This window comes from Entelurus aequoreus, linkage group LG24 (genome assembly GCF_033978785.1).
Source record: "Entelurus aequoreus isolate RoL-2023_Sb linkage group LG24, RoL_Eaeq_v1.1, whole genome shotgun sequence".
NCBI classification, from domain to species: Eukaryota; Metazoa; Chordata; class Actinopteri; order Syngnathiformes; family Syngnathidae; genus Entelurus; species Entelurus aequoreus.
Window position 1 is genome coordinate 28,338,801 of NC_084754.1, and position 23,346 is coordinate 28,362,146.

General features: G+C 38.4%; 1 protein-coding gene across 1 annotated transcript in view; it reads right to left on the reverse strand.

Annotated features, from left to right (window-relative positions):
• The window catches only part of LOC133641820 (transcriptional enhancer factor TEF-1-like), a 124,357-nt gene extending 102,337 nt beyond the window's left edge, over positions 1-22,020 (reverse strand). The window contains exon 1 of the mRNA XM_062035859.1: positions 21,747-22,020. The gene's annotated coding sequence lies outside the window, so the exon portion shown is untranslated. The remainder of the gene's footprint in view (positions 1-21,746) is intronic.
• Positions 22,021-23,346: the final 1,326 nt, after the last annotated feature.

Below are 23,346 nucleotides of genomic sequence, written 5' to 3' on the forward strand. Positions count from 1 at the left end.
CTATCACAAACAAATAAGAGTTGTAGAAATTATTAGAAACTCAAGACAGCCATGACATTATGTTCTTTACAAGTGTATGTAAACTTTTGACCATGACTGTATGTGTGTAAAGACCCATATTCTTTAAGAAAAAACTTAATGGGAACTGTCATCATCATGATGTAAAAACTCTTCTGAGCTAAATTACACCACACATGAAGTATGGACAGAGGCTTAATAAATGATTAACCAATTAAATAATTGTACTGTATGCATTCTGTCAATAGTGTCAATAGTCTTGATGCAACATAATTGAGTGCATTACTTGCTGCGACCAGCAGAGGTGCTGCTAACTTAGTTTTAAAGAGGAACAGCACTTATTGGGGGGAATTTTGCCCAGGGCTAGGCAATATGGCTAAAAACTATATCACGATATAAAGTTTTTACATTGATTGATATCGATAATTATTGATACTTTGTATGACGTACTTAAGCCTGCCAATAAATACAATAAAACAATTTCCAACGTACCAAGGGTGTTATTTTTCAGTAAAGAGGGTGTCTGGTAGCCAGGTCGGATGAGCGCAGCTAAGGTAATAAAATAATTAAAGTAGATTTGAAGGGAGTTGCAGATTTGAGACACTAGATGGCAGTAGTTTATAAGCTATTGAACACTACACAGAGTAGTTTGAGAAGCTAACCATTAAACGACACATTGGAACTTCCAGAGTGTTGCCGCACCGTCTGCAATAAAACCAATTTCATGTTGTTGAGCTGATAAATCAAGATATTAGTTTCTCTTCTCACTTCATGCAGTGAATCCAAAGTGAAACAGAAAGACGGAACAACCAAACCTGGTGGTCGATGCTATTACGTGATTGGCTGTTAGCGTGTCCCTTCCATTGTTTAGTGACTACTGTTAACTGATTGGTTGTCAGCGTGTTTTTTTAAAATGCATTCTAACTGTAAATAAAAGTCTGCTTACAGCGGAGCAAATGGGAGGTTCTCTATTCTGCCCATAAAACCCAATGAATAAACATCCAAAAAGCGCCAATACTCCATTTACATTTTGTGACTTGAATATTAACCAAGTATTAGTGATATCATTATTGTAAGCGCTAAGACAAAAAACTATTTATAGCTTGTGTGCCTATGTTGACATGATCGACTAATCTGCTGCTTCCTCGTTTCCTTGCTCTTCAAACTTTATTCTCTCACCCGGACAGTAGAAGAACGAGGACATATTCCGACAAGTTGGTACACTTTGACAGCCAATTTAGACCCCAAAATGGCGAGAACTACACGAAAAGACGCTTTTCTTCCAAGGATTATGAGTCATTGTTCACCTAAAGAGGAATGTATGAACATCCTAACAGTCGGCATCCTAATAACAGCAGAGATTGTACAGTAAGTGATGTTTTATTATGTTTGTTGGCTCTCATAAAGTCTGCAGTTAGTTATAATCAGTGATGTATGTAAAAAAATTTTAAAAAAGCAAACATGCGTTTTTTAAATTAATGTGCCGCGTATGCTAAAAATTATCAAAATAATATGTTATTATAAATGTGCTTGTCACTAAATTACATATATACTTACATCATGTATATAAAAACCTTAATGAAGGTGTTTGGATGTTTTGTAAGAGCTTTATAGGCAAAATAGAGTGACTTCCATAGGCTCCGTTGTAGAAAGACTTTTGATCGCATTTATATACTATTCAGAAAACAAATACATCATGTCTTTCACATTTCTGATTATGACCGGTCAAGAACAAATGTGTCAAAATGACAAAAGACATTAAAAACCCAAGTAAAGAAGATAAATATACCCAAAAAAATATGTGCTTAAAGGCCTACTGAAACCCACTACTACCTACCACGCAGTCTGATAGTTTATATATCAATGATGAAATCTTAACATTGCAACACATGCCAATACGGCCGGGTTAACTTATAAAGTGCAATTTTAAATTTCCCGCGAAATATCCGGCTGAAAACGTCTCTGTATGATGACGTTTGCGCGTGACGTCAATGGTTGAAACGGAAGTATTCGGACACATTGTATCACAATACAAACAGCTCTGTTTTCATCGCAAAATTCCACAGTATTCTGGACATCTGTGTTGGTGAATCTTTTGCAATTTGTTTAATGAACAATGGAGACTGCAAAGAAGAAAGCTGTAGGTGGGATCGGTGTATTAGCGGCTGGCTGCAGCAACACAACCAGGAGGACTTTGAGATGGATAGCAGACACGCTATTTGACGCTAGCCGCCGACCGCATCGATGATCGGGTGAAGTCCTTCGTTGTGCCGGCGATCGCTGGAACGCAGGTGAGCACGGGTGTTGATGAGCAGATGAGGGCTGGCGTAGGTGGAGCGCTAATGTTTCTATCAGAGCTCTGACGTGGTCTCGTAGCTAAGTTAGCCTTAATGGCGTCGTTAGCAACAGCATTGCTAGGTTTCGACAGGCGGCACAGCACTAACCGTGTAGTTACAGGTCCAGTGTTTGGTTCGGTGTCTCCTGATAGTAGTATTGTTGATTTTCTGTCTATCCTTCCAGTCAGGGGCTTATTTCTTTTGTTTCTATCTGCATTTAAGCACGATGCTATCACTTTAGCTCTTTAGCTAAAGTGCTTTACCGATGTATTGTGGAGATAAAAGTCCCTGTGAATGTCTCCACTCTCATTTTCAAGAGGATATAGTATCCGAGGTGGTTTAAAATACAAATCCGTGATCCACAATAGAAAAAGGAGAAAGTGTGGAATCCAATGAGACCTTTTACCTAAGTTACGGTCAGAGCAAAAAAAGATACGTCCTGCACTGCACTCTAGTCCTTCACTCTCACGTTCCTCATCCACGAATCTTTCATCCTCGCTCAAATTAATGGGGTAATCGTAGCTTTCTCGGTCCGAATCGCTCTCGATGCTGGTGTAAACAATGGGGATTTAAATGTGAAGAGCCCTTCAACCTGCGACGTCACGCTACAGGCAAGGCTTTTTTTTATCAGCGACCAAAAGTTGCGAACTTTATCGTCGATGTTCTCTACTAAATCCTTTCAGCAAAAATATGGCAATATCGCAAAATGATCAAGTATGACACATAGAATGGATCTGCTATCCCCGTTTAAATTAAAAAAATTCATTTCAGTAGGCCTTTAAAATCCATAAGTTTTCCAAAAGGTTAAACAGTCAAATGCAAATAGTCAGTTGCAGTTCTCTTCCATGCAGACTACAAGAAACACCAGACAAATTGCAGTAGACATGCAAGACAAACATATTAGCTCTGTCATTAAATCTTGCTTCTTTCAGCAAAGTCTCCTGGCAAAAATAAAACAGTATCTTCCACAGGCTGACTTTGAAAGAGCTATCCATGCATTTGTGACGTCACGCCTGGATTACTGTAATTCGTTGTACGTAGGCCTGGATCAGGGCTCTCTCCAGCGGCTGCAGAACTCTGCTGCTCGTCTTTTCACTAAAACCAAAGGACGTGAGCACATTACCCCTGTACTGGCTTCCCTTCACTGGCTCCCTGTTACTTTTAGAGTTTATTTTAAAATGTTACTTTATTGTTTATAATGAACTGAACTGAACAAGTGGTTGTTGGTGGGATTTGTACAAACAAATATTGGTATTAAAAACACATTTTTCTGCGTGTTTTAGCCACTATGTATTCCACACACAAACGTAGCAAACATTAGCTCATGTTTTTACTTTTACTTTTTTTCAATTCAACACGATTCTTGATTCAAAAACGATTTTTTCCCGATTCAAAACGATTCTCTATTCATTCAATACATAGGATTTCAGCAGGATCTACCCCAGTCTGCTGACATGCAAGCAGAGTAGTAGATTTTTGTAAAAAGCTTGAGAAGCTTAAAGAATGTGTCTCCTCAGTTCCCAAACGTTTACTGAGTGTTGTTAAAAGGAAAGGCCATGTAACACAGTGGTGAACATGCCCTTTCCCAACTACTTTGGCACGTGTTGCAGCCATGAAATTCTAAGTTAATTATTATTTGCAAAAAAATAAATAAAGTTTATGAGTTTGATCATCAAATATCTTGTCTTTGTAGTGCATTCAATTGAATATGGGTTGAAAAGGATTTGCAAATCATTGTATTCAGTTTGTATTTACATGCAACACAATTTCCCAACTCATATGGAAACGGGGTTTGTAGTAGATTTTTGTGAAAAGCTTTTATAATTGTAAAGGACAATGTTTTATCAACTGATTGCAATAATGTAAATTTGTTTTAACTATTAAATGAACTACAAATATGAGTTATTTTATCTTTGTGAAAATTTTGGACACAGTGTTGTCAAGCTTATGAGATGCGATGCAAGTGTAAGCCACTGTGACACTATTGTTCTTTTTTTTTAATTTTTTATAAATGTCTAATGATAATGTCAATGAGGGATTTGTATCACTGCTATGTTGAAATTGTAACTAATATGGATACTGTTGTTGATAATATTCATTTTTGTTTCACTACTTTTGGTTTGTTCTGTGTCGTGTTTGTGTCTCCTCTCAATTGCTCTGTTTATTGCAGTTGCTGGGTCGGGTTTGGTTTTGGAATTGGATTGCATTGTCATGGTATTGCTGTGTATTGTTTTGTTGGAATGATTCATTTAAAAAAAATAAAAACAAAATTAAAATTAAAAATTAAAAAATAAATAAATAAAAATTAAAAAATTTATTTTTTAAAAATGAGAATCGATTCTGAATCGCACAACGTGAGAATCACGATTCGAATTTGAATCGTTTTTTTTCCCACACACCTAGTGGCTAACAATGAAGCCAATGGGAGTCATCTACTGCTTCCGTAAAGCCCTAAAAAAACCATCCAAAAACCATAAACAATACTCCATCTTTATGTTGTGACCTGCATGTTAACCAAGTAGCAATGTTGTTACGATAAGCGCTAATGCAGAGGAACTACTTTTAGCGGCTCCGTGATCAGAGAGATAACTAGCTTATGCAGCTATTGACCTACTGAGCCGGCGAGCTTCTGCATTGCCTCGGAGTTGCCTCTACACTTTAAAAAAGTTGTTGACATAAGCGTAGGAGCCCGTTTTCAAAATGTTGCATTTTTCCAGCTACACACACACCCACACAATATGGCAATAACCGTGACTTTGAAACACTGTTATATTTATTACATTCTCACATGTGGGGATTATCTGTGACAATTGTTAAATCTGAAACAGATTAATACTAGTGTTATCTGAAACAGATTAATACTAGTGTTATTCTGTAGTAGATCCGACAGAATTAATCAATTTGAAAAAGCTTTGATTTATAATCTGTTGCTTCAAATGATCATGTAATAAGTGCCACAAATAAAAACGTATAAAATCCTTTAAATACGTGGACATAGTTTACTGCTGCAATAAAGCACACACAAAAGTCGTATTGAAATACTTGGGAGCATGTGAGAAAATAGTGAAAAAATATCTATCTACAGATTGTATGTTAATGAAAACATTTGTTTGTTCAAATATCAAACCCCACTTCTTCAGTTAATACATTTTAAATGTGTATGGGTTGAATTGTTAATATCAAACACAATTTAGAATATGTATACAGTAACAAGGTTACAGAATGGGCTTTCTTGTTATTTTAATGTCATTGACATATAACATACGGGATATCACATATAATGCATGATCATACTTTGCCTTTTTGTTTAATTTGGTTCTTTTCTTCATTTATTTTTTTTCCCCCTGGTTTTAATCTTAACATTTTTATTCATGCACACATTAAAAGTGCAATTTCAATGTTGATCATGTGTATTTATTAGAAACAAAGAATGAAGGTAATGGGAACCAGGAATAAAACGTTTATTTCAACAACTTTCCCTAAAATCCGCATTAGGGCTATGAAGTGTGTTTCATCCAATTAATCGGTTAATCATCCAATTAATCGATTAATCACACAAACTAATCGATAACTGCAGCCCTATTCTGTAGTATGTGATTTGTCTGGCAACTCCCCAAATCCCTGCTATTACTTGTCCCCATTGTATCATAATTATCATCCTTCTTTGTAAAAAAAAAATACAGTGTCTCTTGAAAAGTGATTAATTTATCAGTATATTTTCAGTTTGAAACATTACCACCTACCAGTCATTTACAAATATATTCATAATATATTATCTAAGTTACGTTTGCATTCAATTGTTATTCACTATAATTTCAGTTAAAAAGGGAGAAATAAAACTCACAAAACTATCATCTGACATGTTTAAATTGTCAGATTTCAAATTATATTTATAATATAATTGAATACATTCAAACCGTACAACCAAAAATTATATACTGTGGCCATTAGGGTTTGCTAAAACCAATTTGATGTAAGCAATGTAAACAAAAATGTTGACATTTTAGCTTTGTGTTAAAGATGACAAAGTATATTACAGTAATATTAAACAATACAGTGGTACTGTGGTACCTCAACTTGTGAGAGTTTTTTGAGATACAAGCGTCCCTCAGCCAATTTGTCTGCTTTAAATTGCGAGCAGAAATTTGAGTCATCAGCTTTAGATACCTCCCTACCACTAGTTGGCCTGGCAAATGCTACAGTCCGTAAGATCTGCCCCACATCCAGTGTCACTATCACTAACAGGCTAAAATGTATTTTTCTAACCATGGAACAAATTACATTAGTAATTATGAAATAAAAAAACACAATGCATGGAGGAAGGGCTGCAAATTTCAGAAGCGCACACTAACTCCTAAAACAACTGCATGTGAGAAATACTGGAAATTCACAGAACACAATAAAAGTTTGCCAGGTGATCAGAAGAGGCAGACCTGGGGAATGTTTCTTTAAAGAATTTTGTTACATACATTTTTTCTAACAGTCTCTTCTTTTCACACAGAAAGTGAACACATTTGGTAAAATAACAGTCGTCCACTTCCTGTTGTTTTTTTAGACATGTTGAATGATACAAATGTAACTTGTTTATTAGCATGTCTGAAACAAATAAACATCATATCATACCAATGTAGCATTTTTAATTTTCAGCATTTCTGTGGCATTTGTGTTTTTGGTTTTAGATCATTTCTCAGTTTGGAACATCTGGACAAGGGCTGCAATGATTCATCGATTAGAACAAATATGTGAGGAACTCGCATGGCTGCCGTTTGTGTGTCCCCAAGATGCAAGAACCAGGAGGAGGATTAGCAGGTAAAATGATTTTAATGATCATAAACAGAAAATAAAGCAGTCTTGCATAAAAAGTTCCAAACGTAGAGAGTCTATCATCGAACACTGAGGAGTGCTCGAGAGAAAACATAAATAGACATATGCTGATTGGCAGCAGGTGTGGACCGGCTGCCAATCAACGGCAGGTGAGGAGAAAACAGTGCTCAGCGGAACAAACAGGAAATATAACAAAATAAGAGCACTGACAGGAAGTAATACAAAAACCAGGAAACAAACTGAAATGAAGTGACCGATCGTCACAAAATACTTGATTCAGGAGAACGCGGAAGAAAACAAAACAAGCATGGAGAAAAAGGGTAAGTCAACAGAACTTTTACAGGGTCATTTTCATTATAAAGTACTTCCAGGTGGCGGATTTGACAGAAGCAAAGTCGTTTGTAGCCACTGCCAAGCCAAATTTTCTTTTTACAGGAGTACTACCAGTCTAAAATATCACCTTAACGCGAAGCACACTGTTGATGCCAGCAAACCATTCAACAAAGCAGAAAGTGGAGCCAGGTACGTTCAATGCAGCGTGCGGGAGAAGTATAAATAAACGAGAGCAAGAGAAGCTAACAAATGCCATAGCGAAGTGGATAGTTACAGACTGTAGGCCCATTAGTGTTGTGGAAGACGCCGGCCTGAGAAACATTGTGCGAATCGCAACAAGTGACAGCACGTATGAGCCGCCATCAAGACGCACCATCGCACGAAGAATACACAAGTTGTATGAAAAGGAGAGGACTGTAAAAGTGACAACTTTACAACATGCAGCTGTAGTTGCTCCAGTGTTTCCCATAAACTGCCAAGATACCTGTGGTGGTGGAGGCGTGGCTATGGGCGTGGTCACCATGACATCATCGAGTAATTTGCATAATTTACTACAATGAAATGATTTTCTCTAAAAAGGCTAAAAAAATGTATACTTACTAATTAATAGTAACAGTTTTGTTTTAAACGTCCATCCATCCATCCATTTTACAATATAATTACAACACTCTATGTACATGTTTATATACAGATTTGAACAATAAGTTACTCACTGAAATATATTTATTAATTGTGGTTCTTACAAAAAAATATCTTATAAAAATATAAAAGCTAAAATGTCTCTTAAAGCTCTGCCCCTTTAATTAGTGCATACTAAATAATTTAACTTTAGCCTACTACTACAACCATATTATTTACCAGCAACATAAAGTGAAACAGAGGCAGAGGTGTCCTGCCACAGTCAGTAACAAATAAACAGAAAACAGTAGTGGTGGTAGATAGACACAGAGCTTCATCAAACATCTGATCCACTGAACAAAGAGCTCCAAAAATCTTGATCCTACACTTCTCTTTTGTAAAGTAAATCTGAACAGCCGATATGGGCATCTACATCAACTATATGATTTGCCTGAGAAGCTGGACAGGACAAAAAATAAATAAATAAATAAAATCTATTTGTGGCGGCCTTAATTTTTTTTTGGTGGCGGGCCGCCACAAATAAATGAATGTGTGGGAAACACTGTGCTCTCAGTGGGGACTACTGGACATCAATCGGTAAGCATAATTACCTCGGAGTTACAGTGCATTATATTGATGAAAAGTGGGTGCTGCATGCACATGCTCTGTCTATAATGAAAACAGAGGAGAGGCATTATGGAAAGGAAAATTAGAGGAAAATGTTTCTGCTGTCACCTCAGAAATTGCCTGTTCGGATGTTATGATTGTGGCTCAGGTATTTGTATATAGATTATATTTATTTTCCATAACAAACAGGATAACCTAAATACCCTGGCAGTGGCAATAAACTTGAATGTTTGTATTGACATTTTTTGAGTTGATTTTCATAAAATATGCTATTTAACTGCTACTGTTTAACAAGTACTGATTTAAATTGTGTTTGCACAACAAATGTTTTGGGGCTTTTGTTCATATGGGAGAATATTCCAATAAAGGTGCACTACACACTACTTTTGAATTCATTATTGGGTTTTTGCGTATACAATGCAGTTAATCGTGATTAATCGGAGAAATAGTGCAATTAATTATGATTAAAATTTTTAATCGTTGCCCAGCCCTAATATATATATATATATATATATATATATAAAGGGCTGTCAATGTTAACGTGTTAAAGCATGTGATTAGGGATTTAACGGTAAATGGTATAATTATAAACCACGGTCAAATTTCAGACGGTTAGTAATACCGTTTACATTTTTTATTACCGAAAAACAGTCCTTAATTAATGCATTTCAGGCAACACTGCTTACTTCCTGGAAACGGAGTCACAGCAGGGCTAGTGTCATTTGGCTTGAAATATGATGGAAAGTAACCACACAGACTTTGCTCCGTAGAGTTCCTCTAGGAGTAAACCGAGCCAAGCGCTTTGTTTAACTTCATTTTCCCTCGCTTCATTTTCTTGTAGTCTCGCCGTGCGTTTAAGAGCACACTGCTGCTATTAGATGACGACAGTTGTGGACTATATTGGAGACAGACACCTTTGTCCCACGCTAAAAGTATACCGTGGAGCAGAAAAATATTAGATGTGGCTTTTATTTTCTCAACACACCATCCTGCTGCTGTGACTGAGAGTTAATGACATGAGGAAACATGCAGCAGGCGGTGTCAGGAACATAAACATTTCCACAACTTCTTTATAACGTCTCGCTGTTTGTTTACTGGGATGCTCACTCGTCCTTTATGTAACTGCTAATTTTGTCAGTGTTCCGATAACATCAACACAGGCTAAAATGTTTGTCATCTCTTTGAATTAAACGCAGGCTGTGAAGATTGTGTATTAGATGTGAGCGGTATCCGTCCTGTATATTTTTGTTGGCCAAACTGTTGCGCTGAAACACATGGTGTTTTCAAAGAAGAACAAAGCTTGTTTATTACACTTTATCTTCTTGTCAAACTGCTTTGTGTTTTATATCGATATCAAAAAGTAAACACCATGTTTTTACATTTTGTGGGTTTGTTCATTTCCCAAATGTATTACTTTAAAAACCAATCATGAGACATAGCGCTGTGTTATTGTTTTATGGTGTATAGTTAATTCCTATTTGACATATATCTGCTCAAACTCAATGGATCTGTCCCGATACAGCATGTACATGTACACACATTTAGTACATGTACATAACTTAGAAAAATACCTCTCTCCATCAAAATATGAAAATAGAGATTAAGGCATAATGTAATAAGAAAAACCTGACACGTTGATACTATTAATTAACAAAAATACAAATGCTTGTCTTTAAATAAATGAATAACGTTTATCTATAGCCTTTTTATTAGACATTACAAATTACATAATGGCATCACGGTGACACTCCAACACGGTTTTACGTGACATAATGATTTGAATAATCCTGATTTCAATATTGATAAAAAAATAATATTAATTATTACTTTGGCCATAATCGTGGCAGCACGGTGGAACAGGGGTTAGGGCATGTGCCTCACAATACGAAGGTCCTGAGAAGTCCTGAGTTCAAACCCAGGCTCGGGATCTTTCTGTGTTGTGTTTGCATGTTCTCCCCGTGACTGCGTGGGTTCCCTCCGGGTACTCCGGCTTCCTCCCACCTCCAAAGACATGCACCTGGGGATATGTTGATTGGCAACACTAAATTGGCCCTAGTGTGTGAATGTGAGTGTGAATGTTGTCTGTCTATCTGTGTTGGCCCTGCAATGAGGTGGTGACTTGTCCAGGGTGCACCCCGCCTTCCGCCCGAATGCAGCTGAGATAGGCTCCAGCACCCCCGCGACCCCAAAAAGGGACAAGCGGTAGAAAATGGATGGGGCCATAATCGTGCAGCCCTATGTATAAGGGCGCGCATTGCACAGGCAGTGATCACGTCACATGCCAGTGTGAGAATAGATAGCGCAACGTGCTGTGCGCCCTTCAAAACAAACTCCAAGGGAACTTTAGATAAAACTGAGGTAATTAGTTGGTATTGCAGCGACAAACTTTATTATCATAGGCGCATCAGTTTAAAGAAACATCTTAAAGCGAAACATGAATGTAAGGGTGGCATCGCTATCATGAATGCCACATGGACAGCAGAGGACAACAAACTATACTGGCGGCAGTTTACCTGCGTTCACCACATATACATGTAAGATATACTGTGCATATATATATATAGATATATATACAGTATATATACACACACACACAGTATATTTACACACACACAGGGTTTCCCTAAGTTGTCAACATAATGCTGGGTATCGGAGGGTTGCTGGTTACTGGGGTTCAATCCCCACCTTCTACCATCCTAGTCACGTCCGTTGTGTCCTTGGGCAAGACACTTCACCCTTGCTCCTGATGGCTGCTGGTTAGCGCCTTGCATGGCAGCTCCCGCCATCAGTGTGTGAATGTGTGTGTGAATGGGTGAATGTGGAAATACTGTCAAAGTGCTTTGAGTACCTTGAAGGTAGAAAAGCGCTATACAAGTATAACCCATATTGTGGCCAAACAGCTAAATTTTTGTTTCATCTGACATCTCAGGGACAAAGATAAGACCTTCTGGAGGAAAGTTATGTGGTCAGATGAAACAAAAATTGAGCTGTTTGGCCACAATACCCAGCAATATGTTTGGAGGAGAAAAGTGGAGGCCTTTAATCCCAGGAACACCATTCCTACCGTCAAGCGGTAGTGGTAGTATTATGCTCTGGGCCTGTTTTGGAACTGGCGCTTTACAGAGAGTAAATGGGACAATGAAAAAGGAGGATTACCTCCAAATTCTTCAGGACAACCTAAAATCATCAGCCCGGAGGTTGGGTCTTGGGCGCAGCTGGGTGTTCAAACAGGTCAATGACCCCAAACACATGTCAAAAGTGGTAAAGGAATGGCTAAGTCAGGCTGGAATTAAGGTTTTAGAATGGCCTTCCTGAAGTCCAGACTTAAACATGTGGACAATGCTGAAGAAACAAGTCCATGTCAGGAAACCACCAAATTTAGCTGAACTGCACCAATTTTGTCAAGAGGGGTGGTCAAAAATTCAACCAGAAGCTTGTGGATGGCTACCAAAAGTGCCTTATTGCAGTGATACTTGCCAAGGGACATGTAACCAAATATTAACATTGCTGTATGTATACTTTTGACCCAGCAGATTTGGTCACATTTTTAGTAGACCCATAATAAATTCATAAAAGAACCAAACTTCATGAATGTTTTTTGTGACCAACAAGTATGTGCTCCAATCACTCTATCACAAAAAAATAAGAGTTGTAGAACATTTTTGGAAACTTAAAACAGCCATGACATTATGTTCTTTACAAGTGTATTTATTTTCATTAAAGACATTTCCACCATGTTTGATTGAGGTAATTTATGTTAACAGCTGACAACTGTGATTTTGTTTCTATCTATAATTGTGTTTACTCGAGGTGCAACAGTACAGGTAACCCATGCTATGGTCCATACCTGGTTTTAGGGCAAAGGTTCTGCTTCTTTTTCGGTACGTTTTGTGGGGGTATCTGTTATTTTGTTTTTTTGCTTGTCATCACAAAAAATATGGAGTATAATTGGTGTAGTGAATACTATAAGACTATTATTTCAAGTTAACATTTACAAAAAAAAAAAGTTAATTATAAATTATTATTTGAATTATTTGTGTTATTCTATACATCAGTGCTTCTCACCAGTGTTCTGGAAAACGGCAAGTTTTTAAAACTCAAATACCCTATCTTATATTGAATGACAATACATTAAAGTGCAGTTTGAATTTGAGGGACTGTAAAATAATGCAGGGTTTCCCCTTACTGTAATTGAATGTGGCGCGCCACCACAGCATTTTTATTTCCGCAACACCTTGAAAATAAGGTCCTTTTTTTTAACTTGAAAACGAATTAAAGTAATACAATATATGGTAGCGTCCAAAAGAAATCACACAAAGTCCAACCCTATTTTTAACTTTTATTACTAATCTTATGATAACAAACAACGGCACAATTCCAACAGGTTTTACCTCCCATGAAAACACTTTCGTCTCCTTGAGTCTTCAACATCAAATCCAAACCACACGAACATAAAACATTAACATTAGCTGGTCGTTACAGTATGAATTTACGTATATAGCCTATTATTGGGGCACTATTGACAAGTGATGTACCGAAAACTTGACCACCGAATAAAGACTTTGATCAACAAAAACCGCGCTACTGTACTTTGTACAAAAAGCAGCAACAATTGAAAAAATGACACAACAATAAAAAATATATGTTAATAGTAATTAATAAAAACAGATTTCTTTTAAATGTATGTATACATTTAGAGTTCATTATGCAAATTACTTGTTGACCTCATTGTAGCCACGCCCATAGCCACACTCCCCCCGCCACAGGTATCTTAGTTGTTCAGGGGAAACCCTGTAATGTGTACCAACACATAAAAGAAGTTTAATGATTATGTCAGGAACAAAATGTCTTATCCACAAACAAAAAAAACACAAAGTGTCGTTTTTTTTATATTGGTATACCCGTAATATTGTGATTGTTACTCCAACAGCAGGGACACGTTTTTTTTTTTTTTTGGGGGGGGGGGGGGGGGGTATATTGTATCAGAGGAGTGGAATCTTTGCAGACACAAACAAAAAGTCTGATTAAATTTATTTAGATATAAAAATGCCTTGTCTGATTAAATTAGTGGGTGTGTTGATTCCCCCAGTCGGGACCAATACAGTCACATAGATGTTCTCTGAGTGCCTGCAAGTCCGCATTCGGGTCAGGATTACTGGTCAACTGCAGCAGGTGAAGTGAAGTGAATTATATTTATATAGCGCTTTTCTCTAGTGACTCAAAGCACTTTTACATAGTGAAATAGATAGTGAAACTGAAGTTACTGCTCCTTCTCAATGTTGTGTTTCAACTTCTGGGTTGCATTTCCAGCTGTGTAAGGGGACGAGTCACAACGCGATTGAACATTCGTCACGTCATGAGGAGACTGACATTCATGTCGATGGAACGAGATGGTTGCGCACACGGATACACGTTCACACAAACACACGTAAACGTACACAAACAAACACAGGATCAAGGTCAATAAAGGAGGATTGTTCCGTGCAGGATACTTGCTTCCCTACTGTTTACTACTGGGGTAACTTCTAACAGACTTTTCCGCCATTATTTGATCGAGGAAATATGCTAACAGCTGATCAATTTTATTGATATATTCGAGTTTTTTGTTGTCCATCCATCCATCCATTTTCTACCGCTTGTGCCGTTCGGAGTCGCGGGGGGTGCTGGAGCCTATTTCAGCTGCATTCGGGCGGAAGGTGGGGTACACCCTGGACAAGTCACCACCTCATCACAGGGCCAACACAGATACAGACAACATTCACACTCACATTCACACACTAGGGCCAATTTAGTGTTGCCAATCAACCTATCACCAGGTGCATGTCTTTGGAGGTGGGAGGAAGCCGGAGTACCCGGAGGGAACCCACGCAGTCACAGGGAGAACATGCAAACTCCACACAGAAAGATCCCGAGCCCGGGATTGAACCCAGGACGACTCAGGACCTTCGTATTGTGAGGCACATGCACTAACCCCTGTTCCACCATGCTGCCAACGATTTTTTTTTTTTTAATCGATATAGTTTTCTGCTCTTGCTATGCCTGTTGCATATTTTTTGAGGAGCTTCCGTAGCGTCCACCCTCCTCCTTGTTTCGTTAGCGGAGATTCAAACACCTAGCTAATGCTAGCGAGAGCAAGACGTTTGTTCCAGAGGAAAGGATAGTGTCGTCATTGGTTTTGTTTTGCGGCAACATGCGTGAAACAAACGACTGCACGTAGCAAAGTTTGTTTAAAGAAGACAGCAGCAGGACAAACTTATTCCAGCATCTGAAACGCAAGCCTCCAGCCGAGTGAAGGAAATGCAATTCTTTATGAGGCGAACGTCGAAGATGTGGAGCTCAAACAGTGACAAGGCCTGTGTTTATGCACCCACTAAAACAATAAAGCTTTCAATGCTACATTTTTATTTACAGAAGTATTTTATTCAAGACAGAAGTTCTGCCTCCCATAGGAAGCTTTATATTTGATTAGGACAAGCATATTGATGAACGTATGAGCAAAAGGATCACAGTAAATATGCCAGAATTAGCTACAACAGCTACATTTCATCTGAATCTATTTTATACAAATTCCAATTTATATCTGTTCTAAAAAAGAACACAATTTAAAAATTTTGCTAAGAGTAAGATGCAGTGCCAGTTTAGTTTTTGATCAAATATAAGTTCAGTTCAGTTTATTTCGAACATGCATACAATACAATTCATCAAATATTTCCAGTTGTCCAGCACATCCGAAAAGGAGTAGGAAGAAGCTGAGCTCATTTAATCCTACCCCTTTTCATACAATAGCAATTTTATACTATTTCTTTGTTCTCTGTAACATAACAGTCAACAAATAAATAATAAACAAATAATATACCATAGTAAGTAAACAAATACTACATACATAAATAATCTTTGTCTCAATAAAATAAAAAAGGTTCAAGATATTCATCATGATTCTTGTTCTGCATACTTTGTGAACACTTGTAGTTTGAACAATCTCTTAAACTGAATCATATTGGTGCTTTGTTTGATTTCTTTGGTTAATCCATTCCATAATTTAATTCCATATACTGATATGCTAAAGGTTTTAAGTGTTGTACGAGCATACAAATGTTTTAAATTATATTTTCCTGTAAGGTTATATTCCTCTTCTTTTGTTGAGAAGAATTGTTGTACATTCTTGGGTAGCAGGTTATAGATTGCTTTATACATAATTTTAGCTGATTGCAAATGCACCAAATCCTTGAATTTCAATATGGATGATTCAATAAATAAAGGGTTTGTATGTTCTCTATATCCAACATTATGTATTATTCTAATTCATCATTTTTGTAACACCGTTAGTGAATGAAGCGCACATTTGTAGTGAGCAAAATAAGCAAAGCTTATTATGAATTATCTCTGTCATTTAAATTAATTGGTTTCTTTAAAACGTAGGGGGGAAACAAACATTGTTACAAATCTTAAATCGAAAATATTTTCAGAAAAAAATTGAGATTGTATTTTTAGGCCTAGGTCCAATTAATCGATACACAACTAATGGATGGATTAAAAAAATAATCTATAGCTGCAGCCCTAGTTTGGACTTTACTCTGTGAACCTGAAACCATATTTTTTTATAATTTCCCATGGTCCTAAATATGACTGAAGGGTAAAACATATTTCATCCTGAAAGGTTACACATATCATAATCTGGTCAGATCAAAGGAAGTTCCAAAATTCACAGAAGATGATCAGAATATTTCAAATTTGAGATATGTTTTCACAGGTGTATGAATGAAATGAGTTTGTGTTGACAGTAGACATTTCAGAGTTACCCCTTATAGATATTTTTATTTTTAATCCAGGGGTGTCAAACTCATTTTAAATCGGGCACCACATGGAGAAAAATCTACTCCCAAGTGGGCCGGACTGGTAAAATCACGGCACGATAACTTAAAGATAGATAAAGACAACTTCAGATCGTTTTCTTAGTTTAAAAATAGAACAAGCACATTCTAAAATTGGACAAATCATAATGTTGTTGGGGTTTTTTACACTTACATGTTGCGGTTGTAGTCTATATTTATCATTATGTATCATTTCTGAATAAATTATGTGATAATGTTCATCAGTAAACTCATTGGTGTTCATTTTCAATCTATCAAGATAAAAAAAATAATATCAAAATCAAATTATAGGATGTTATTTATGTAGTTTGCTCATTTTCCTCGACTGGTGCACTAACATCATGTGTTTTTTTTTTTTACATCTACAAAGATACAAATAATTGCTATTCCGACTTTTAGTGCAGTGTTTTTCAACCTTTTTGGAGCCAAGGCACATTTTTTTCATTGAAAAAATGCAGAGGCACACCACCAGCAAAAAAAAAAAAAACATCAAAAAATGAAACTCGGTATTGACGGTAAAAAGTTGTTGTCGCAATTGTTGGACACACAAATTCAAAGCATAACCAACCATGCCTCACTATAGCTCTTGTCTCAAAGTACTGTCACGACCTGTCACATCACGCCGTGACTTATTTGGAGTTTTTTTGGTGTTTTCCTGTGTGTAGTGTTTTAGTTCTTGTCTTGTGCTCTTATTTAGGTGGCTTTTGCTGTTTTGTTGGTATTTTTCTGTTGCATGTCTTCCTTTGAGCGCGATTCCCCGCACCTGCTGTGTTTTAGCAATCAAGACTATTCAAGTTGTTGCTATCCTTCTTTGTGGGGACATTGTTGATTGTCATGTCATGTTCGGATGTACTTTGTGGACGCAGTCTCTGCTCCACACGCTGTAAGTCTTTGCTGTCGTCCAGCATTCTGTTTTTGTTTACTTTGCAGCCAGTTCAGTTTTAGTTTCATTTTCCATAGCTATCCCTAAGCTTCAATGCCTTTTCTTAGGGGCACTCGCCTTTTGTTTATTTTTGGTTTAAGCGTAAGATACCTTTTTACCTGCACGCTGCTTCCTGCTGTCGTCTGCATATTGGGATCAAGACAAAGCAATTAGCTACCTGCTGCCACCTACTGATATGGAAGAGTATTACACAGTTACGCTGCCGAGCTCTCGACAGTTCAGACACTCAACAACGGCACTTTATTAGCGGATTATAATTACTGGTTTGCAAAAATGTTTTAACCCAAATAGGTGAAATTACATAATCTCTCACGGCACACCAGATTTAGGCCATGTCCACACGAACACATATACTTCATAAACGCATACTTATCTCTGTGTTTAGGCCTCTTGTCCACACGCAGACGCATACTTTTGTCTTTAAAGACGCAGACTTTTGCAAACGCTGGCCAAAGTGTAGAGTTCCAAAACTGTCCGTTTAGTTTATGCGTGTACACGGCACAAACAGAGACTTGTTATGACGTCACGGTTGTACGCTGTCATTTCCAAGCTCAACAACACTGCCTTTAAACACACTATAAGTACATTTAATCTACATTTGAACGTAAACATGTTGCTCTTTGCACTATACATTATTAAAAAATACATCAAAATGGGCTTTGCGACACTCCTGCCGGCGCTAATGACAGTCAGCTGTTTTGGATACGATCGCTGTGGAACCTCCACCTGATTGGACAACTTTGACAGGCAAGACTTTTTACTCTGTGTTATAAGAAAGGTGCAACATTATTTTATGTTTTAGTCCTTGTTTAACGACAAATCATGAAGGTAACTTACGTGTCTTGCTTCCATTTTTGTAGATGGAGCGCGACCGTGCTTGTGCGTAATAAAGCGACCAAGCAACTACAAAAAAACATGATGTAGCGTCCTCCTTGTAGCGTGTACTGATGTTAAAGACAAAATACACTTCATTACACATGTACCATATCACTATATCCATGATTAAATGCTTTATAATTCCAGTTTTGCAGCGGCACACGCACATCTGTGCACTTTATATAGTCACTCAAACATGCAAAATGGTTTCCTTGGCTCGTTAGTGCGCGCTGATTTTAGAAAAATAAACTATACATGTAATACATCACCATGTTGCTAAACATGTTATAATTCTATGAGTGTGGGTTTCAACAGCACATGCGTGCGTTCGCTCTTTAATAATGTTCCCAGGATTCTGTGTATACGTGCAGGCTGGTTTTAAAGATAATGTACATGTCATTGTATGGTCAATGGTAAATGGGTTGTACTTGTATAGCGCTTTTCTACCTTTTTTTTTTTAAGGAACTCAAAGCGCTTTGACACTATTTCCACATTCACCCATTCACACACACACATTCACGGCGCTAGCCAGACCCATCAGGAGCAAGGGTGAAGTGTCTTGCTCAAGGACATAACGGACGTGACTAGGATGGTAGAAGGTGGGGATTGAACAAGTAACCCTCAGATTGCTGGCACGGCCACTCTCCCAACTTCGCCACGCCGTCCCCCTATCATGTCTAAAGTCGATCAAAATAAACATAATAGGAGGTGTAATGCCACCAAGTCAGATATTGCTGCTTTTTTTCAGGCTTCTGATTGGACAAAATGTGCAAGACAGCAGGTGTATGCGTTTGTGTGTAGACATAGACAGATTTGAAACTACACTTGTGTGGATGGAGATCGTTTTAACCCCAAATATGTGTTTTTGAAACTCGCCATGTTCGTGTGGACATGGCCTTAGAACAGGCCTGGGCAATTATTTTGACCAGGGGGGACACATTTAGAGAAAAAAATGTGTCTGGGGGCCGGTATATCTATTTTTAGGAACACTAATACAAAACTTCACAATAAAGTCTGATTGAATGCTAAAAACGTTATGACAGACCGCCTTAAAAAACATAATGGAATTTTACATTTTTCTATGAACGATAAAACATTGAATAATGACAAAATATGACTGTCACACCCCCTTTCGATCGACATATTTTACAATCAAGTGAAACGCAACAAAAATGCAACAAACAGTGAAATATAAACACGATGGGTACAAAATAAACCCACCTACAATCTGATATATCTGATATTTCACTAAGCTTTAGAACTTTGTTGTGAAAATCTCCTTCCGCATCTGTGGAAACGCTTCCCGCCCACACTGCTTGGTGCCTCGTTTGAGCTGCTGTGACGTAGACTACCATAGTAACTAAATAGATGACCATAGTTACTAATTAGATTACCATAGTAACTGGTATATCATCCATAAGCGCAGATTCCAACCATTGAAATACTTTGTATAGTTCAAGACTTACGATCATTAGAAAACATCACTGCACATCATAATGGCAGCTACACTTTCCATCTTAAAGATCTAAAAAAATTATTTGGGAATGTCCGGCGGGCCAGACTGAAAAGCTTAAAGGCCTACTGAAATGAAATGTTCTTATTTAAACGGGGATAGCAGGTCCATTCTATGTGTCATACTTGATCATTTTGCGATATTGCCATATTTTTGCTGAAAGGATTTAGTAGAGAACATCGACGATAAAGTTCGCAACTTTTGGTCGCTGATAAAAAAGCCTTGCCTGTACCGGAAGTAGCGTGACGTCACAGGTTGTGGAGCACCTCACATCTGCACATTGTTTACAATCATGGCCACCAGCAGCGAGAGCGATTCGGACCGAGAAAGCGACGATTACCCCATTAATTTGAGCGAGGATGAAAGATTCGTGGATGAGGAAAGTGAGAGTGAAGGATTAGAGGGCAGTGGAAGCGATTCAGATAGGGAAGATGCTGTGAGAGGCGGGTGGGACCTGATATTCAGCTGGGAATGACTAAAACAGTAAATAAACACAAGACATATATATACTCTATTAGCCACAACACAACCAGGCTTATATTTAATATGCCACAAATTAATCAGCATAACAAACACCTCCCCCCTCCCGTCCATATAACCCACCAACACAAATCAAACACCCTTCACAACACACTCAATCCCACAGCCCAAAGTACTGTTCACCTCCGTAAAGTTCATACAGCACATATATTTCCCCAAAGTTACGTACGTGAAATGCACATAGCGGCACGCACGTACGGGCAAGCGATCAAATGTTTGGAAGCCAAAGCTGTACTCACGGTAGCGCGTCTGCTATCCAACTCAAAGTCCTCCTGGTTTTGTTGCTGTAGCCAGCCGCTAATACACCGATCCCACCTACAGCTTTCTTCTTTGCTGTCTTCATTGTTCATTAAACAAATTGCATGCAAAAGATTCACCAACACAGATGTCCAGAATACTGTGGAATTTTGCGATGAAAACAGACGACTTAATAGCTGACCACAATGGTGTCCCAATATGTCCGCACAATCCGTGACGTCACGCGCAAACGTCATCATACCGAGACGTTTTCAGCAGAATATTTCGCGGGAAATTTTAAATTGCACTTTACTAATCTAACCCGGCCGTATTAGCATGTTAAAATGTCATTATTGATATATAAACTATCAGACTGCGTGGTTGGTAGTAGTGGGTTTCAGTATGCCTTTAATTTGCCCAGGTCTGCCTTAGAACAGCGGTTTCTTTCATTTCCAAAAATTCCGGCTCATTTTTATAATTAGCAAACTCATCCCGCGGGCCGAATAAAACCTGTTCGCGGGCCTGATCCGGCCCGCTGGCCATACGTTTGACACCCCTGTTTTAATCATTCGCAGAAATAGTGTATTTGTGAGTGTAATGTGTGTGTGTGTGTGTGTGTGTGTAGCTGTGGCCTATGTGTAGTGTTTGAGGCCTGCCTCCCTCCCTCCCTCCCAGCTTGCCAGCAGAGGAAAAGGGAAAAGCCGCCGATGCAACAAGTCCTCCATTGACTCCGCTTTGTTAAGCCGCTTGTATGTTTTGGTGCCGAACGCTTGTTTCATTAATCACCTCGAATCACATAAATAATGAAAACACACCTTAAAGCCTTCCTTTTAAGTACTAAAAACGTTTGTTTTGTCAGTATCGCCAACTAAAAGTGTCGCGACCAACACTGTTGTTTAGCCATTAAACATGGACGTTAAGAAACAATATTCGGGTCAAGGTGGACGAAAGTGTTCGGAACACTTGGGTTCCACGCGAAAGAGGAAGGGGCTTCCTCTTGGAGAACTTACCTTCGATTCATTCGCTTCTTTCCCGCTTAATTCCCACACTTTGGAGCCCCCTGCGACATGAGCGAGTCTTCCGGTGCCTTGCGAGTGTCCAGCCGGCGTCGCTTTGATGGTGGACGCGGCGCGCTGAGTGAGTCAAAATACTCGGCTCTCTCCAAGGATGCCAAATATGCGCGGAATGGGAGCAGGAATGAAATGAACGCGGGGTGGACCGAGTCGAACGGGGCGGGGTGAGTGGCGTGGCGTCACCCTGGATGGATGAAATGGGAGTGAGAGATGGGAGGATGGGTGGCAGGAAAGAAAAGGCTGAGCTGGGCGGGGGGTGGGGGTGGGAAGGGGGTCAGGAGGACTGGAGTGGAGCCTGACGGCGACAAAAGGAAACTAACTCTTGGTTTCGACCGGGGAAGGAAAATGAGAGCAAAGTAAGCAACGGAAACCGAGTTGGAAATATAAAGTCATGTTACATTTTAGTCACGTCAAACTAACGTGCAACTAAAGAAAAATGGCGGCTCAATGAACACAGACAGTAGCGTGGTAGTTTTAATTGAGCAGAAAATACAACAACAACAACAACAACTGTTAGCATAGATGTTGGTTTAGGGGTCTTAACCTTTTTGACCTCGGGGCCCAACTTTTCCACAACAGAGGGGGCCCGTGGCCCATTCAAATATTAACACTGAACTAGTAATCTTACTCTAAATGTTAAAGTACCACTGATAGTCACACACACACTACGTGTGGTGCAATTACTCTCTGCATTTGACCCATACCCTTGTTCCACCCCCTGGGAGGTGAGGGGAGCAGTGAGCAGCAGCGGTGGCCGCGCTCTGGAATAATTTGGGGGATTTAACCCCCAATTCCAACCCTTGATGCTGAGTGCCAAGCAGGGAGATAATGGGTCCCATTTTTATAGTCTTTGGTCTAACCTACTTATGTACCGTATTTTTCGGACTATAAGTCGCAGTTTTTTTCATAGTTTGGCCGGGGGTGCGACTTATACTCAGGAGCGACATATGTGTGAACTTATTAATACATTACCGTAAAATATCAAATAATATCATTTAGCTCATTCACGTAAGAGACTAGACCAGGGGTGTCCAAAGTGCGGCCCGGGGGCCATTTGTGGCCCGCAGCTAATTGTTTACCCGCCCGCCACACATTCTGGAAATGCTAATGCAAAAATAAAAAATAAACATTAAAAAAAGTGGAATGAGGTGAAATCTAACTAGAAAAAGTTGCAATGTTGACACAAAGCTGCCATGCAGGCTGTTTTTTCTTTCTTTTTTCTATCTTTCTTTTTCTTTTTTTGCCATTGCTCCAAAAAAATATAAAAATCAATGTTATAATGAATTATTGACCTATTCAAAGCTCCAATTATTTCAAATATTTCACTTTAAAATGTTTTATGTGGAAAATATTGCATATATTGTGTGGTTGCCATACAAAAACACCAACGTTTTATTTGACAGAAGAGCATAAAACAAACAAAATAATAGTTCAAACGTAAAATCGACAGATATATCTGAAGTTGATCTCGTCACTTAAGTGTTGAAAGTTTAAAAAAAAACTAATAAAAATGTATCACTTTATGAGTGGGGCACCT